Here is a 17,849-nt window from a genome sequence, read left to right as displayed (position 1 = left end):
AGAGGAAAACATTGTTATTTTACCATGTGGATTCAGAAGGCAAAGAACAGTTATAATGTATCACAAGTTTATACTAAAAACATTGCATTGATACTTTTTATAGTCTAATATATATTTTAAACCTAATTATTTATATTCCAATTCTATTTATTGGAAAAAAATAAATATCAATTTATTTGTCAAATTATCAACTAATTCTAGTAAGTTTCATTGTGTGAAATATTAAATCAGCACATATAAATGTAAAATGTATGACTATATATAATTAAAAGGCACACATTTTGCATTTTTCTGTTGTAGTTACTGTATCAAAGGCAACTCTGTTTTAAAGTATTATTCCATTATCTCTACCTCAGTGTTTGATAGAGTTAGACCTAAAGTTTTACCATTTGTAGATTTACGGCATGGAGGAAAGAGGAAACTCTGTGATTAAAACATTATCAATTTAATGCCTAATAACGAGGAGAAACATATGCACTTCTCCTGCAACTCTGAAAATATTTGGTTATAAAAAGGTAGTAGTGTAATTTCCTGCCTGGTTGGATCGTAGACAGGCCAGAACAAAAAGTAATCATGCATATGAACAATTTTTCCACCTTCTTGGCTTTAGCTACTTTTGAAATGGAAGGTATAATAAACAATTATATTTTGATAAAATACCTTCTAGTCTGAACAGTTCTGTTTGAACGGTTCACCTCTCTATGATCTCTTGTAACCAAGATTAGTTTTGTTCTAGTAAGAAAATCTTTGCTGTCAGGGTAAGATATTCTAGTTGGTCTGTTCCCACATGGAAGAAGGGTAAAGGCTCAGGTAGACATTTGTTCCAGTAACACCTCATTTGGGAAATTGTCAGCTGAAGAAGTTTAGAAGTAGCTCTTAAGCAATGCTTACTTTGAATCCATTAGGTCCACAAAGCTAATTCAATTGGATAAATAAGTACTTGAAAAAGCCATCACCTTTGGACCTATCTATAAATAATTAAGAGTACGATCAAATACCAAATAAAAAGACTTAATATAGTCATTGACAAAAAAATTTTGCAAATGTGAGCAATCGACTGATCAATATAATTTTTTTCCACTATTCACAGAATTTAAGGGAAATAAGATCGATAGCATTGTTAGGAACAATAAGGTTTCCTTCTTACAAGTAGGCACCCATAGATATAAACCTGTATAAAGATTGCATCATTAACTACTTAAATTTAGAGGATATTACGTGCTTCAGCAGCATGTATACTCAAATTACAATACAGAGATTAACATGGCACTTGCACAAGGATAATATGAAAATTTGAGAAGTATTCCATATTTTTCATTCTTCAGATGCAAGAAATGAAAAACAGTTATTAAAAAGTTGATTACAAAATTACAAGCGTAACAATACACGTAATTCATATTATTAAATTTAGTTTGACATCAGTGTATTAAATCTTCACCTCAGAAAGTCGTTTACATAGCATAAACTTTACAAAACTTTTCAAATTAGACAACACTGACATTTTATCCCAAAGAAAAATAATATTAAGACCTAGAAGAAAAGGAATCAAACTGTTCTATATGGAATGTAATCGGAAAGGACACATTAATGAACCTATATATTATAAAATAATGTAGAATTCAAAGTATATCTAGGAGAAAATAAATTATGAACATTATGCAAACATAGAATATAGAATATTTTAAAATATACTTTTTCAGACAAGCATCAGAAATATTTTAGTTTCTGTACTACTCATTTCAACAGGTAAATTAAAATTATTTCTGATTAAAAAATCACAAACTCTGAAGAAATTATTATACATGTATACAAAAACTATTGAATACATTTTTACATCCAAGGCAGGAAATTCACTTGGAAGAATTCCACGGAATCCATGAATTTTTACAGTAAAATATTGGTGCTGCCGGGCACTGCTGGCTCATGCCTATAATCCTAGCTACACAGGTGACTGAGATCTGAGGATCATGGTTCAAAGCCAGCCTGGGAAGGAAAGTCTGTGGTACTCTTATCTCAAATAAACCACTAGAAAACTGGAAGTGGAGCTGTGTCTCGAGTGGTACAGCGCTCACCTTGAGCTGAAGAGCACAGGGATAGCTCCCAGGCCCAGAGCTCAAGCCCCATGATTGACCAAAAAAAAAGATATTGCTCTTATTTGGATTGTGAAAATGTTTTGTAGGGACACAAAAGATGGACATGCATTTTTGAAATTTAAGAACCTTAACCCGACCATTAGGACTTCGGTGAACAATTTGCACAGCCTTTCACAACTTCATAGAGGTAGTGATACATAATTATCCTTTTGGCAATATCAAATACAGTTTCTTCTATATTGTTCTTCAGGCCTGGTTTCATATAATGGTTCAACAGAAGGCTATCCAGCATATCTTTACTATCTCAATTCTCGAAAGCAAGATGTAAGGCTGTCAATAGTCCTTTAGTTTGGGGAAGTGGAACTGTGGCTCAAGTGGTAGAGTGCTCCCCTTGAGCTGAAGAGCACAGAAACAGCACCCAAGCCCAAAGCTCAAGCCCCATGTACGACCAAAAAAAAAAACACCACCACAACAAAAATCAAACAAACAAAAATATTTGGGCTGTGAAGGTGGCTCAGTGGTAGAGCGCTTGCCTTGCATGCATGAGAACCTAGGTTCGATTCCTCAGCACCGCATAAGCAGAAAAAAAGCCGGAAGTGATGCTGTGGCTCAAGTGGTAGAGGGCTAGCCTTGAGCTGAAATGCTGAGGGACAGCGTCCAGGCCCAGGTTTCAGGCCCAACGACCAGACCAAAAAAAAATTTTTAAAAAAGAGTCCATTAGTTTGGGCATTGGTATCTGTATCATGATGAAGTAAGAAAGAAGCCACTCTGGTATTATTCCACGTATATGCACTGTGCAGGGGTGTGCAGTCATCTACAGGTATTGCATGTGCCGCTTGAGACACCAACTCACTGACAATGTCTAAGTGTCCACTGTAGGCTTCTCGAAGAGGGGTATACTCATCATCATCCCTACTATTCACATGAGTGGCCTTTTGGGAAAGAAGTCTCCGCACTGTAATAAGCTGAATATTTTCGGCAGCCCAATGAAGAAAATTGCTTGGATCCTTCTCCAATTTTTTTTTCCTGCAATTGATACCATTCCTTGCTTTTTCATCTTGTTCCCCATATTCCTAAGAATTGCCTAACCAGAGACTTTGAGTGCCAGTGGGAATGAGGTGTCCACGTATTTCCCTACTAGTTCACATTGGTTGAACTGGTCAGAAATATGTGGTGAATTTTCTGCAACTGTTTATTCACATGATTTATTTTCTCTTTTTCCAATTTTACTATTCGAAATTATTCTAAATGGAGAGTAGGGAATTGATGGAGAGCAGAGGAAAGATGTTCCTCCGTATTCAAACATACACACTGAAAATGAGGACCAGTGATGTCTTCATGTGCAACTTATTCTAGGAATGAGAAAATAGGAAATAATGCCTTCTATATAAATGATTTGGGAAATGGCAGAGCAAAAAGTGAAATGATACAACCAAAAATATAAAAGCAAAATAAATGAGGATAATTATGGAGCAGTCATATTATGAGAACCATGAAAGGTAGGGAGAAAGAAGGAGTCAGATGTGTAATGACCTGCTAGCCACAAAATCCATGCCTCTGATCAATTTGTAGAGCAGACAAAATTTTATTTTTAAAAGAGATGGAAATAGAATTTATGTATTTACTTGAAATTAGTAAATATATTTTTAGTAGCCTATGTAAAGAGACATAACTTTACCAAATTACAGACAATAAAATAAATCATGGATAATTCTAGTAACAGATCTGACTGAAATCAGTTGAATCATACTTTTCTTGTACAATGAAGGAATAAGAAAATAAAGCAGCTAGAGAAGGCAGGGAGATTGTATCTGTGACAAAACTTTGTGGAAATTGGTATTGAGGATTTCTTACTGGTGATCCACTTGCACTGGAAGCATGATTCTGAAGTATTGCTTGCTGATTCTGAACTATTGATTTGATCATTATATTCTCCAAGAAGAAAATGAGAATTGATAGTGAAGGACTACTAATACATTTTGACCTTCTCACTAAGCACTTTCAATCATCAAAATCACATGAAGACAATAGACAGGCCTACTTTTTAGATGAAAGCAAGTGTCTTATAAAAAGAAAGAATGTATGTAGTCATGCAAAACACTTCTATTTTACCAATGCCTCATACATTTTTCTAATGTTGGGTACCAATAAATAATGGATCTATTAGAAAGCTCTTAAGACTCAAATGTTCAATAATGAGTTCTCTTACACTATATCATGGTATTTTTTGTGTATGGTTTTAAGAATATATTTACATTACTAACTTGAATTTCTGACAAGACAGTATCATCACTGTACATCTTGCTTCTATACTCTCATTTTAAAATTACCATCTAAGTATGTACATTAGATAACTATAGAGGAAAAAGTAGAAGCCACACTGATGGCTTAGGTCTTTAGTAGTAGTTAATCAGAAAGATGAAATCTGAGCATTGTGGTTTGAAAGCAGACCAAGAAAAAAAAGTCCATTAGATTCTGATTTGAAAGTAACCAGCAAAAGCTAGAAATGGAGCTGTTGTACAAGCAGTAAAATGCTAGCCTTGTGAAAACTGAAACAAAAAAATAAATTCTGGGACAAAGCCAGGCCCTGAGTTCAAGCCCTAGTATTAGCACCAAACAAATAAATTAATTAATAAGGTAATTAATTAATTAAAAATAAATTAAGTGGTCACATGTGGAGAGGCAGGTAAAATGTAACATGCGTGGTAATGGTTTATGTATTATTTTGTAATAAGGCATATTATCATTTGTGCTAATCACTAATATTTTATTTGGACTTTTTTGTACAAAAAACCCTGAATTTAGCATGCATGTATGTGTGTGTGTACATGTGCGAACATGTATGTATGTGTATATGTGTGCATGTGCTTTTGCAATGTTGCTTGCCAATGTGGACAGGGTGAGGCTGAAAAAAGCTAAGTGTGTTGCAATGTTTTTATTTATCAGTGTTCTGTCATGTCATTTCAGTGGAACCACCCTTTGTACATATTATTTGTCTAATAATAACATCATAATCAAAGCATTTACAATATTAAGTTAGAAAAAGAGACCGCTTTCAGCTTTTATTGTATGTTAGATAAGAAGATACAGACATAATTAGTTAGTAAGTTATTGCTATAAGATGATTGTCAGTACAAAACACGTATTTGACCTCTTAAATTGGTTATACTTTTAAGATACACTCATGGAGTGATTTGGACCGACTTGACCAAACAGGTATTATTCTCTGGTGATTCCTGTGAAACACAAGTTGGATAAACTCTTTCCGGATTTCTGTTGAATATCACTTTCTTTGCAAGATTATATTTATTCTCACTAAGAGATAATCCAACCCATATTATGTTTGACTATCCCATCTTATTCATTGAAAATAAGTATTGTGGATATGCTTGTTAGGTATTCCTTTCAAAAACGAACAAACAAAAAGCAAGTGTCATGTCCAGATTGTGGATGCATTTGAAGGTGTTTTGTACATGCACAGGTATCTTTACTAATGGTTCTTTTGTGGGAGTAATTATGGCAACTTTAACAAATAAGGCTTTTTGAATATCTGTTCCAATATACATAACATCCCAGAGCAAGTCATTATCATTATCATTATCATAGGGAATCATTATCCTTTTCATAGGGACTTAAAAATGCAGTAGTATTGATTTCTTTTTAAACCAATTTTATTCACAAGTTGGAGAGTCTTTGATTCAAAATTAGGTCTTGGTGTCTATGATTTTTAACCTCTCGTTCCTAACATTAATGATATGTAAGACTGCATTTTTGGGTATATGAAAGGTAAAATATGTATCTGGGGTCAAATGTGATTTTTATATCAGTCTTTCTTTAATAACATTTTAAAGTAGTACATTTCTCTCAAAATGTTGGGTATAAAAAGCAATCAAAATACTTCTAATGGTAAACAATTTAGGTGAGCTACAATGTGGAAACAATTGCTCCAAAAGACCTGCAATCTATTTCCATCAGAAATTGGGCAGGTCATTCTTTCAGTAAGACTGTGTTAACCAGAGATGGGGTCCCCAGGCAGTGCAGTGTTGAGTGAAGGAATAAAATATGATTTCTACTATTTTGAGCTAGAAACCAAGAATGTTATAGTTTAGCAGTTCCTTTCACCAGGGAGGTATAAATTGATTATGAACTTGGAGTTTTCATATTACAGTTACTTCTTATTTTCTTTTTTTGTTGTTGTTGGTCATGAGGCATGAACTCTGGGCTTGGGTGCTGTCCCTGTGCTCTTCCACTCAAGGCGAGCGCTCTACCACTTGGACCACAGTGCCACTTCCAGTTTATTAGTAGTTTATTAGAGATAAGAGACTCACAGTCTGTCCTGCCCGAGCTGGCTTTGAACCACAATCCTCAGATCTCAGCCTCCTGAGTAGCTAGCATTATAGGTGTGAGCCACCGGTGTACAACTTAGTTACCTATTTTCTAACAAAGATAAAATGAAATATTATTACAGTGTGCACAATAATTTTGGGAATTTTCCTAGAATTAGTAGACTGAGTGCTGGTATTTAGTTATAAAATAGAATGAGGTTAGTTCATGTGGTGGGAATGGAACGCAGGCTAACACTTACCATGTGTACAATGTTGTACTAGTAATTCCAACTCTGAAGACTTAAATATCATCATCTTAGAATTAAAAATAGAAGTAGTTCCACTTTATGGGATTATTGTGAGGATTAAATTAGGTACCAAAGGTAAAGTACTTGGAAAAATAATCAGAGTTTGATACTTTCTACCTGTTATTTTATCATGTGATATATTCTAATATTTTTACTGTGATTTTTATATTGTCTATTTAGGATATGCAAAGTGATGTATTGATATACATTGCGTTGTTCAATTTTCTGACATTATGAGGAAAATACCTGCAAAGAAAATTTCTGAGAAGAAAATTATCATATTGACTCATGGTTTATGATCAGATGTCTCCATTGTTTTTAATTATATTTTTATTAAATAGTTGTACAAAGGGATTTCCATTCAACGAATCAGTTTATAAGTATAATGGATCTTTACACAACTTTCTCACATCCTTCCAAACCTCAACCCACTTTCGTTTTTACTAGTTTCATACTATCTGCATTGAATATTATGGCTTCACTCTCTACTTCCATAAGTCTCTTTATTTCTTCCCTTTGACTTCCCCTCACATTTTCCCAGTGGTAGTCTCCTGGTATTCATTTTGTTGGATTAACAGTTCAATTTTATAAGAAATTACACCTGTTAAATACTCCTCTACAAATAGCATGCTTTGATTAATACTGTTGTTTAACTTGCATAAAATTCTGACTTCTAAATATGCGACCTTTTTGTGTCTGGCTGTGACGTCGTTTACTTAACATAATTTTAGATCTATCCATTTCTTTGCAAATGTTGTAACAGTCTTTACAATGGATGGGTGCAATCCAATTGTGTATATGTGCAACACTTTCTCCAACCATCCCTCTGCTAAAGTGTGTCTGGGCTGTTTCCATAAATTCTCTACGGTGAATAGTACAGTAGTGAACATGATTGTGAGAGTGATTTTACTCTAACCTTTTAGAAGAATTCATCACTATTTTTCTGGGAGCAATCCTCTAGCCAATTTGCCAGAATTAGCACATCCCTTCCTTCATCTCCATCACAATGTTTTTCAGGTCCTCAAAAACACACTACCCCCTACAGGTCTCAATCAACTAAAACCACACTGTGCCCATATTCTTTTGTTATTGTTGTTTTTCTCTGTCCAGTCCAGGGGCCTGAACTCTGGGCCCCTCTGGCGCTGTCCCTCAGCTTTTCTGCTCAAGGCTAGCAATCTACCACAGCGTCATTTCTGGCTTTCTTTTTTTGCTTATGTGGTGCTGAGGTATCAAACCCAGGGCCTCATGCATGTGAGGCAAGAGCTCTACCACTTTCGCAGCCCCGATGTGCCCATATTCTTTTAATACATTTTTTCATAATTTTACACATAATTTAGTGAGAACCTTCTATGTACTTTCCTAATGTGGGAATGAGGTATATGACAATAGAGTAAAACTAAGAGATATGGAATTTAATTAGCTATTATCATATTTAAAATAATTTTCATCTCTAACCCATAGCCACACTTACCATTATTTTAATCTTTATTTGATTACTTCACCTATCCCTTAAATTATAACATGTGATTTAAATACAAAGACAAAAAAGTGTGGTTTGACTTTGACACTCATGTGTGAGGATGCACAATATGGGCAACTAAAGGGATTAGAATTAATAGTCATTATCCATTTTGTTAAATGGTTTTCTCAAACCGATTCTCACAATTCATATTTCATTCAACAACAAGAAACATGACAATTCCCTTTGCGTTGCTCCTCATTAAACTTGTTTCCATGTTATTTTATTATGAAGGATGATTTCATAAATCTACTATAGATACGAAAATATGTTAAAATATTTCTATATGTATGCATTGATATAAATATACACATATATATTATAAAGGTTATAATGATAAATTATAACTTCTGTAACTGTACAATTTACTAAATTACTAAAAACATGGACGACTCAGGCCTGGAATCCTGGTTACTCAGGAGGCTGAGATCTGACAATCATGGTTTGAAGCCATCCTGGTCAGGAAAGTCCATGAGCCTCTTATCTCCAAACAACCAACAGAAAATCAGAATTGGAACTGTGGCTCAAAGTAGTAGAGTGATAGCCTTGAGAGAAAAGACTCAGAGATATCACCCAGGCTCTTAGTACAAGAACTAAAATCTACCCCCCAAAAGTATTTAATTTACACCTGTGTAAATAGAGTATTACCTTCACCCAAATGCACATCCATGCTCATTTGCAAGGTAACTCTGTTATGTCTGGAGTACCACATAATATTATCACTTATGTAGAAAGTATTGCAATATGGGTAACTCTATCTCTCTCATGGATTTTTCTCCACTCAAATATTCAAATCTTGCAATTATTCCCGTTATATAAAGTCATAGCTTTTTTTCTTTAATACCCATAATATTGGAATTTGAATTGAGTGTCTTGTGTCTCCTAAATGGATGTTCTTACCACATTGCCATGCCCCCAGCCCTAAATTGTCCTGATTAACTTTCAGATAGAATCTTGCTTCCTACTTGTGTATGATCGTGGGCTCAGTCTACTTCATGTTATTCTTCCTGGAATTTAGAATAACAAGTGCCTGCATTATGTACAGATCTTTCTGTCCAGTCTGAGCTTTAACCACTATCCTCACAATAGTAGACTCCCATGTAGTCAGGATTTTCATAAGCTTATCATAGCTATTTTTAAAAAAATCTTTGCATTTCCTGCAGGTTCTTGAGTACTGAGTTAATTTGTGTTTTCTTGGGTTGTTTTGGTTCTTTTGAATGAATGTGTTGAGTTGTTCCTCATTTTTCCTTTTGTTTCTTTCACTCAAGTTCTTACCTATAGTGCTGAGAAACCAATTTTTCTTTCTCAAGATAGTCAAGGTGAACATTATTTATTCCAAAACAATTCCAGTAATATTTAAACACCTTCAGAAATTTCGAGAATATGGCGGAGGAGAATCTGGTGGCTAAACAAGCTCTCACATAGAAAGCAGTTCTAGTGTTCCAGTGAACAGTCCTAGGCACACCAAGTGTGCCATCACAGTACAGAGAGTTTGGGCAGAGAGGGAAAATCCAGGTAAGGAGACAGATCTGAGCATTTTCCAGCAGCCATGGCTGAGGTTGCTGTGCCGGCTGTGGTGGCATCCATAGCTGCCATAACTACAACCCAGAGAGTCTGGGACAAATGTGTCAGATGCAGCGGGCGAGCAGATTTTACTCAACACCAGCAAGAACTGACAAGTAGCAGATATCATCATCCTGCAGATAGCAGACCAGAGGCTACCCAGGAACCAACACTCCAGCGTGAGTACAAAACTGACATCTTCACTCCTTCTCAAAGGGAGCAGAGGAGGGAAGGCCACCCCTCCATCCAACACCTGAGATATCCATCTTTGATGTAGACAAAGGCCTGGCTAAGCAGCTAGATCCAACTCAGTTCATTGATGAAAACAAAAGAGTCTTTTAGCTAGTCACAAGTACCTACCCTGATCTGCCATTCTCAACTCCACCCATGGGAAAGTCACCACAAAGAGGCAGAGAAAGCTACACCCACGAAGGAGTAGCTTTCTTCACTGAGTAAACAGAGCCTGCGGCTGACCCTCCCTACAGCAGCACTGACAATCAATTGAAACTCAGTAAACATAAACCCTGAGCATTGCTCCAGGCTGGGCTCTGTGAATGTCCCAGAAGCTAGCCCCACAGGGAAAAGCTACTGTTTGCTGAAAGGCCTCAACTTTACCCAGAACCCAGCCTTATCACAGCAACTCCAAACTAGAGGAAACAGCCACCTCCCTCTTTTGTGATACTCAAAGCAGATCTCCCTCCCACTGAACTAGCCTGGGAGGGGATCACAAACTTCTGGATAAACCAACAGAATTTTTTCTGCCTGCCCAAACAAATTGAATTAAGAAACCAATCAAGCCACAGAAAACCAAACACCACAACAAACCAGAGACTCCACCGAGAGACTGGTTACTGACACAAGGGAGATACAGGATCATCCCATCAACCACCCAAAAACAAAATCAAAGAAGTCTTTTCTTGTATCTTTTTTAAATTTTTACTTTTTAATTATAAAAATTGTTTTTATTAATTTTTTTTCCTCTTATAACTTTTATTTTAGGTGTATATGTGTGTTTGTGCTTTTTTTAAAAAAAAAAGTCTACTGACCTGTTGGTCTTTTTTGTTCTTTCTTTCTCATTCGTTTTACTTTTTCATCTTTAGTTCTTTTTGCATGAATTATTTGTTGTTCTGTTCACCTCCTATATACTTGTCATTGATTATAAGACCTTATCCCCCATTGTGTACATTCTTAATCCAAAAATGTATTACTAAATTCAAAACCTCTTAGGATTAAATTCCTTAATAGCAGTATTATCTATTTATACCTATAAATTATTTGAAGTATTTTTATTTTTTTGTTTTTCAGGTCTCCTTTCTATCCCTCCCTTCCTCTCATCTTATCCCCATTCATCTCTCAATTTTACTTATTTAAATTTTCATTACTTTTAAGAGTTTCACTTTTAAAATTTAAATATTTGTCTTTCCATTTTTTCTTGTCTCTTTTTTAAAATATTTTTCTTCTCTCTTTCCTATCATCCTTTCCAATCCATTTCCCTCTGTGAGATTAGGACTTGGTTAATTTCACTCTCCTTTTACATTTCCAAATCTCTCTAACCCTATTTTCCCCACCTTTCTCCCTAAACATAATAATTTATGGTTTGTCAAATTCTTCTTTGGTATTCTTAGCCCATTAATACATAGTTATTTAATGTTGAACAGACTGTATCTGTTGAACTAGATTGTATCTTCAGACATTTGACTATGCAATTACAGGACTTTGGGTTGATGCTTGCCTTAAAATGGTGTTCTAGCACAAAACTGGCATTACTTTCATTCCAAATGGGCAGAACAACAAGAAAAACACAAGGAAAATGGCAAGTCCAGGTATCTAAATTCCCACTCAAGATAATCAGGTGACAGACCAGATAATGAATAATCCAGACGAGAGTTCCCAAAAACCTCTACAAACACTACTGGTAAACATGTTGAATGAAGATTGAAACCCTGCAAAAGACTCAGTGTGAGCGTGATAGGGAGAGATAGGAGGCAAACCAAAGATCAAAACACGAAGCTCATGGGCTTGAGAAAGCTACTCAAAGATTGATACTGGAATTGCGTGAGCAGGTTGAGAATACTCAAAGAGAAATAAAGGAATTGTGTGAGCAGGCTGAGATCAGTCAAAAAGAACTACAGAAGTTGCATGAACATTGATGCAAAACTTCTCAACAAAATTTTGGCCAACCGATTTCAACAATTCATCCAAAAAATCATACACCACGATCAAACAGGATTCATTTCAGGGATGCAAAGCTGGTTCAATATACGCAAATCAATTAATATTAGTCATCACATCAACAGGAGCAAGAACAAGAACCACATGGTTATCTCAATAGACTCAGAAAAAGCATTCGACAAGATCCAACACCCCTTTATGATGAAGGTTTTGGAAAAATTAGGAATCCATGGTGAAAAACTAAAGCCATTTCCTCTTAACTCAGGAACAAGACAAGGATGCCCACTCTCTCCACTTCTCTTCAATCTAGTATTAGAATGCCTAGCTACAGCAATAAGACAAGATGCAGACATAAAGGGGATCCAAATAGAGAAAGAAGAAATAAAACTCTCCCTCTTTGCAGATGACATGATCTTGTATTTAAAGAATCCCATAGACTCCACTCCCAAATTACTCAAGCTGATTCAAATCTTTGGCAAAGTAGCAGGTTATAAAATTAACCCCCAAAAATCAATGGCTTTTCTGTATGCCAACAATGAGAAAAGTGTGGCTGAAATTAGGAAAGCAACTCCATTTGTAATAGCCCCACAAAAAATAAAATACCTCGGAATTAACTTAACTAAAGAAGTGAAGGACCTCTATGATGAAAACTTTAAAATCTTGAAAAAGGAAATCAAAACAGAACTTAAAAAATTGCAAAACCTCCCATGTTCCTGGATTGGAAAGATTAACATCGTGAAAATGGCAATACTTCCCAAGGCTATCTACAAATTCAACGCAATACCTATCAAAATTCCACCCTCATTCTTCAAGGAAATAGAAGAGGCAATCCAAAAATTCATATGGAACAATAAAAGACCCCGAATAGCAAAAACGCTCCTCAACGGAAAGAACACGGCTGGAGGAATATCAATACCAAATATCAAACTCTACTATAAAGCCATAGTAATCAAAACAGCTTGGTATTGGCATAAGAACAGACCTCAGGACCAATGGAATAGAATTGAAAACCCAGAAATGAACCTACAGACCTATAGCCATCTAATCTTCGATAAGGGAGCTAAAACAATAGAATGGAAGACAGACAGCCTCTTCAGTAAATGGTGCTGGCAAAACTGGTTAACTATATGTAGAAAACTAAAGCTAGATCCTTATATATCACCCTGCACCAGAATCAACTCCAAATGGATCAAAGACCTTGAAGTCAAAGCAGACACTCTGAAAATATTACAGGATGGAATAGGAGAAACCCTGGGTCTCCTTGGCTCAGGCCGAAATTTTCTGAATAGAGACCCGGAAACACAACAAATCAAAGAAAGGTTGGACAAATGGGATTGTATAAGGTTGCAGAGCTTCTGCAGGGCAAATGACATAGCTAGCAAGATCAATAGAAAGCCCACGGATTGGGAGAAGATCTTTACTATCCATACAACGGACAAGGGTCTCATATCTAAAATATACTTGGAACTCAAAAAATTAAACCACCCAACAACAAATCCTCAAAGAAACAACTGCCCAATAAGTAAGTGGGTGAAAGACTTAAAGAGAAGCTTCTCTGAAGAAGAAAGAAGGATGGCCAATAGACACGAAGAAATGTTCAACATCCCTAGCCATAAAAGAAATGCAAATCAAAACAACATTGAGATATCACCTCACTCCAGTTAGAACAGCAAAAATCAAGAACTCTAACAACAACAGATGCTGGAGGGGATGTGGACAGAAAGGAACCTTACTTCATTGTTGGTGGGAATGTAAACTTGTTCAACCACTTTGGAAAGCAGTATGGAGGTTCCTCAAAAGACTCCACATAGAGCTCCCCAATGACCCAGCAATCCCACTTTTGGGCATTTACCCAAATGATCACAAACAAGGCCACGCTAAAGCTACCAGCACAACTATGTTTATTGCAGCATTATTTACCATAGCTAAGATATGGAACCAACCCAGATGCCCCTCAGTAGATGAATGGATCAAGAAGATGTGGTATATATACACAATGGAATTCTATGCCTCCATCAGAAAGAATGACATTGCCCCATTTGTTAGGAAATGGAAAGGCTTGGAAAAAATTATATTAAGTGAAGTAAGCCAGGCCCAAAGAAACATAGGTCCCATGGTTTCCCTTATTTGCAATATCTAGTATAGGTATGAGTCAAGCAGAAAAAGTCAGAGAATGTGATGTTAGGAAAACGAACCCTCAAATATGCATTTTAATGTTTTTGTTTCTTTCATGCATGTGTTTCTAACGCATTTATAATATTATTTCTTTGTTGCTTTGTATGTCCCTCCCCCACAGTGTAACCCCCGCTTTCACTATATTTGATGTCAGTATAACATGTGGAGTATACGGGGACAAACAAGTCGTTTAAGGATTCAGGTGGACCTGTTGCAACAATGAGAAGTACAAAATGTCATGTCAAACCCAGCTTTACAATGTCGGTGGGGGGGGAGGGGGGTATGAATGGGTGGGGGGGAGGGGGGAGGCTGGGAAGGGAGGTGAAGGGTAAACAAAGGAGGAGGCTGCAATGCTTGGTAAGAAATGTATGCATTTTCCTGCCCATGTAATTGTAACCCCTCTGTAAAGTATGTTCTCAAATAAAATAAAATAAAATTTTTTTTTTTAAAAAAAAAGAAGTTGCATGAACGTGAGAAATCTAATCAAAGAATAACACAAGAATTGCAAGAACGTGATGAGCATAGACAAAGATCAATAGAGCCATTCATGGAATCCATAAACAGACACCTGAAAGGAGTCAGTGAGACCACAAAGGGAATGCTGAATGGAGCCCAACAGAAGGAATGGGAGTCCAAGGAAACCATAACCAATTAGCAAAGTGATTTGAGAATAAACACTGAAAACCAAATTAAGGAAGTAAAGAATTTCATATAAGATCTAAAACAAAGCTCCAACAAAGAATTTGAAGCCATAACAGTCAAGCAATTAAAAGGAAAAGAAATGAAAAATAAAGTAGAAAGGCTTGACAGTTGGTTAGACCATGCAGAAGATTGAATCTCCGGCATTGAGGACAGCCTAGGTATTATAGAGAAAGAACATACAACTATCCAAGACAAATTCAAGAAATATGAATAGATCTATTCAACACTTGGAAGACACAATTAGAAGGCCTTATCTAAGGGAAATGGGTGTAGAGGAGCACATTGAGACAGAAGGTAATGGTCTAGAAAATTTGTTCAACAGGATCCCAGCAGAGAACTTCCCAACAAGCAAAAAGATAGGCATATTCAGATACAATAAGCTTTTAGAACTCCAAATAGACCAGACAAGAACAGGACATCCCATCGTCCAATTATAAGCCACACAGGATCAATTCAGACCAAGGAAAAGATCCTTAAAGCTGCCAAGGAGAAAAGATCAGTCACCTATAAAGGAAAACCAATTAGAATCACCTCAGATTTCTCAACAGAGACAATTAAAGCTGAAAAGCCTGGAATGATGTATGCCATGCTATAAAGACAAATAACTATCAACCAAGAATAGTGTACCCAGCTAAACTCTCCTTCATAATTGAAGATCTAATAAAAATCTTCCATAGCAAAGAAAAACAAACAATATATCTCCACCAAATCAACTCTACAAAAGATACTTAAAAATGTCCTAAACATAGAAAACCAACAAGACCACAATAAAGGCCAAGAAACCACATACAAACAGAATCCAAGAACCATAGGAAGAATCCAGTAGGCGTAGCACCCAAGAAGGTGGATAAAATGGCAAGGACACCCAAATACCTCTCAGTCCTATCTCTCAATATTAGGGGATGTAATTCTCCAATTAAGTGACATAGACTGTCTAGTTGGTTTAAAATGCAAGATTCTTCTATCTTCTACCTTCAGGAATCACAATTTGCCCATAAAAGTCAAACACATTGGGAGAGTTAACTAATAAATGCAAATCAAAACAACATTGAGATATCACATCACTCCAGTTAGAATGGCAAAAATCAAAAACTCTAACAACAACAGATGCTGGAGGGGATGTGGACAGAAGGGAACCTTACTGTATTGTTGGTGGGAGTGTAAACTTGTTTAACCACTTTGGAAAGCAGTATGGAGGTTCCTGAAAAGACTTCACATAGAGCTCCCTATGACCGAGCAATCCCATTATTGGGCATTTACCCAAATGATTACAAACAAGACCACACTAAAGCTACCAGCACAACTATGTTTATTGCAGCATTATTTACCATAGCTAAGATATGGAACCAACCCAGATGCCCCTCAGTAGATGAATGGATCAAGAAAATGTGGTATATATACACAATGGAATTCTATGCCTCCATCAGAAAGAATGACCTTGCCCCAAGTGTTAGGAAATGGAAAGTCTTGGAAAAAATTATATTAAGTGAAGTAAGCCAGGCCCAAAGAAACATAGGTCCCATGGTTTCCCTTATTTGCAATATCTAGTATATGTATGCAAGCGGAAAAGGTCAGATAATGTGATGTTAGGAAAATGAACCCTTATATATGTATTTTAATGCTTTTTTATTTCGTGCATTTGTTTATAATGCATTTATAAGATTATCTCTTTGTTGCTTTGTATGTCCCTCCCCCACAGTATAACCCCTGCTTTCACTATATTTGATGTCAGTATAACTTGTGGAGGAGATGGGGAAACACAAGTGGTCTAAGGATACAGGTGGACATGTTCCAACAATGATAAGTACAAGGTCATGTCGAAAATGAGCTTTACAACGTTGGTGCGGGGGTGGGGGGCAGGGGGGGAGGATTGGGTGGTGGGGGGTAGGGGGGAAGACTGGGGGGGGAGGGGGGAGGTAGGGAAGGGATGTGAAGGGTAAACAAAGGAGGAGGCCGAAATGCTTGATAAGAAATGTATGCATTATCCTGCCCATGTAATTGTAACCCCTCTGTACAGTATGTTCACAAAAAAATAAATAAATAAAATTAAAAAAAATCAAACTCATTTTGAAAGTGAAAGGCTAGAACAAAATCTACCAAGCAAACGGCTCCCATAAACAGGCAGGCATTGCAATCCTAATATCAGATAAAATAGACTTCAAATTCACATTATTGAGAAGAGATAAAGAAGGTTACTACATACTAATTAAGGGATCTCTCTTTCAGGAGGATATTAAAATTCTAAATATTTGCCAAACAATAGTGCACCCAAATTTATCCAAGAAATACTACTTTAAATCTCACATAGATTCAAAGATATTAATGTTGGGGACTTAAACACACCACTATCCCCACTAGATTGATCAACTCGGCAAAAACTCAATAGAGAAACCACAGATCTAAACTAGTGCATACATCAACTGATTTAGCAGACATCTAGTGAATATTCATCCAGCAACATCAGAGTATACTTTTTACTCAGCGGCACATGGAACATTTTCCAAAATACACCACATTTTAGGTCACAAATCAAACTTGTCAAAATTCAAAAACATTGAATTCATATCTTGCATTCTCTCAGACCAAAAGGGAAGAAAATTAGAACTCAACACAAAAAGCCACCAAAGAAAGTCCAGTAACACATGGAGGCTGAAAAACACACTGTTCAAACACCAGTGGGTCATGGAAGAGCTTAGAAACGAAGTTCACATGTTCCTGTTATTCAACAAAAACTAGCACAGAGATTATCTGCTCCTCTGGGACACAGCAAAGGCACGATTCAGAAGCAAGTTTATAGCTCTGAGTTCCTATATTAACAAATTGGAGAGACCTGAATCCAACAATTTACTGAGATCTGACACTCCTTGAAAAAGAACATCAAGATAAACCCCAATCCAGTTGATGGAAAGAAATTATTAAAATTCAACCAGAATTAAATGAATTAGAATTAAAAAAAACATATGAAGAATCAACAAAGTGAGAAGGTTCTTCG

At 36.2% G+C, this 17,849-nt stretch overlaps 1 pseudogene; it reads left to right on the top strand.

Moving 5' to 3' along the window:
- Positions 1-1,218: 1,218 nt before the first annotated feature.
- On the top strand, positions 1,219-1,315 carry LOC122122658 (annotated as a pseudogene).
- The last annotated feature ends 16,534 nt before the right edge of the window (positions 1,316-17,849 follow it).

This window comes from Dipodomys spectabilis, unplaced genomic scaffold (assembly GCF_019054845.1).
Source record: "Dipodomys spectabilis isolate Male_0828 unplaced genomic scaffold, ASM1905484v1 ptg000214l, whole genome shotgun sequence".
Taxonomy (NCBI): Eukaryota; Metazoa; Chordata; class Mammalia; order Rodentia; family Heteromyidae; genus Dipodomys; species Dipodomys spectabilis.
Note: the sequence above shows the minus strand (reverse complement) of the source record. Positions and strands in the feature narration are given on the sequence as shown.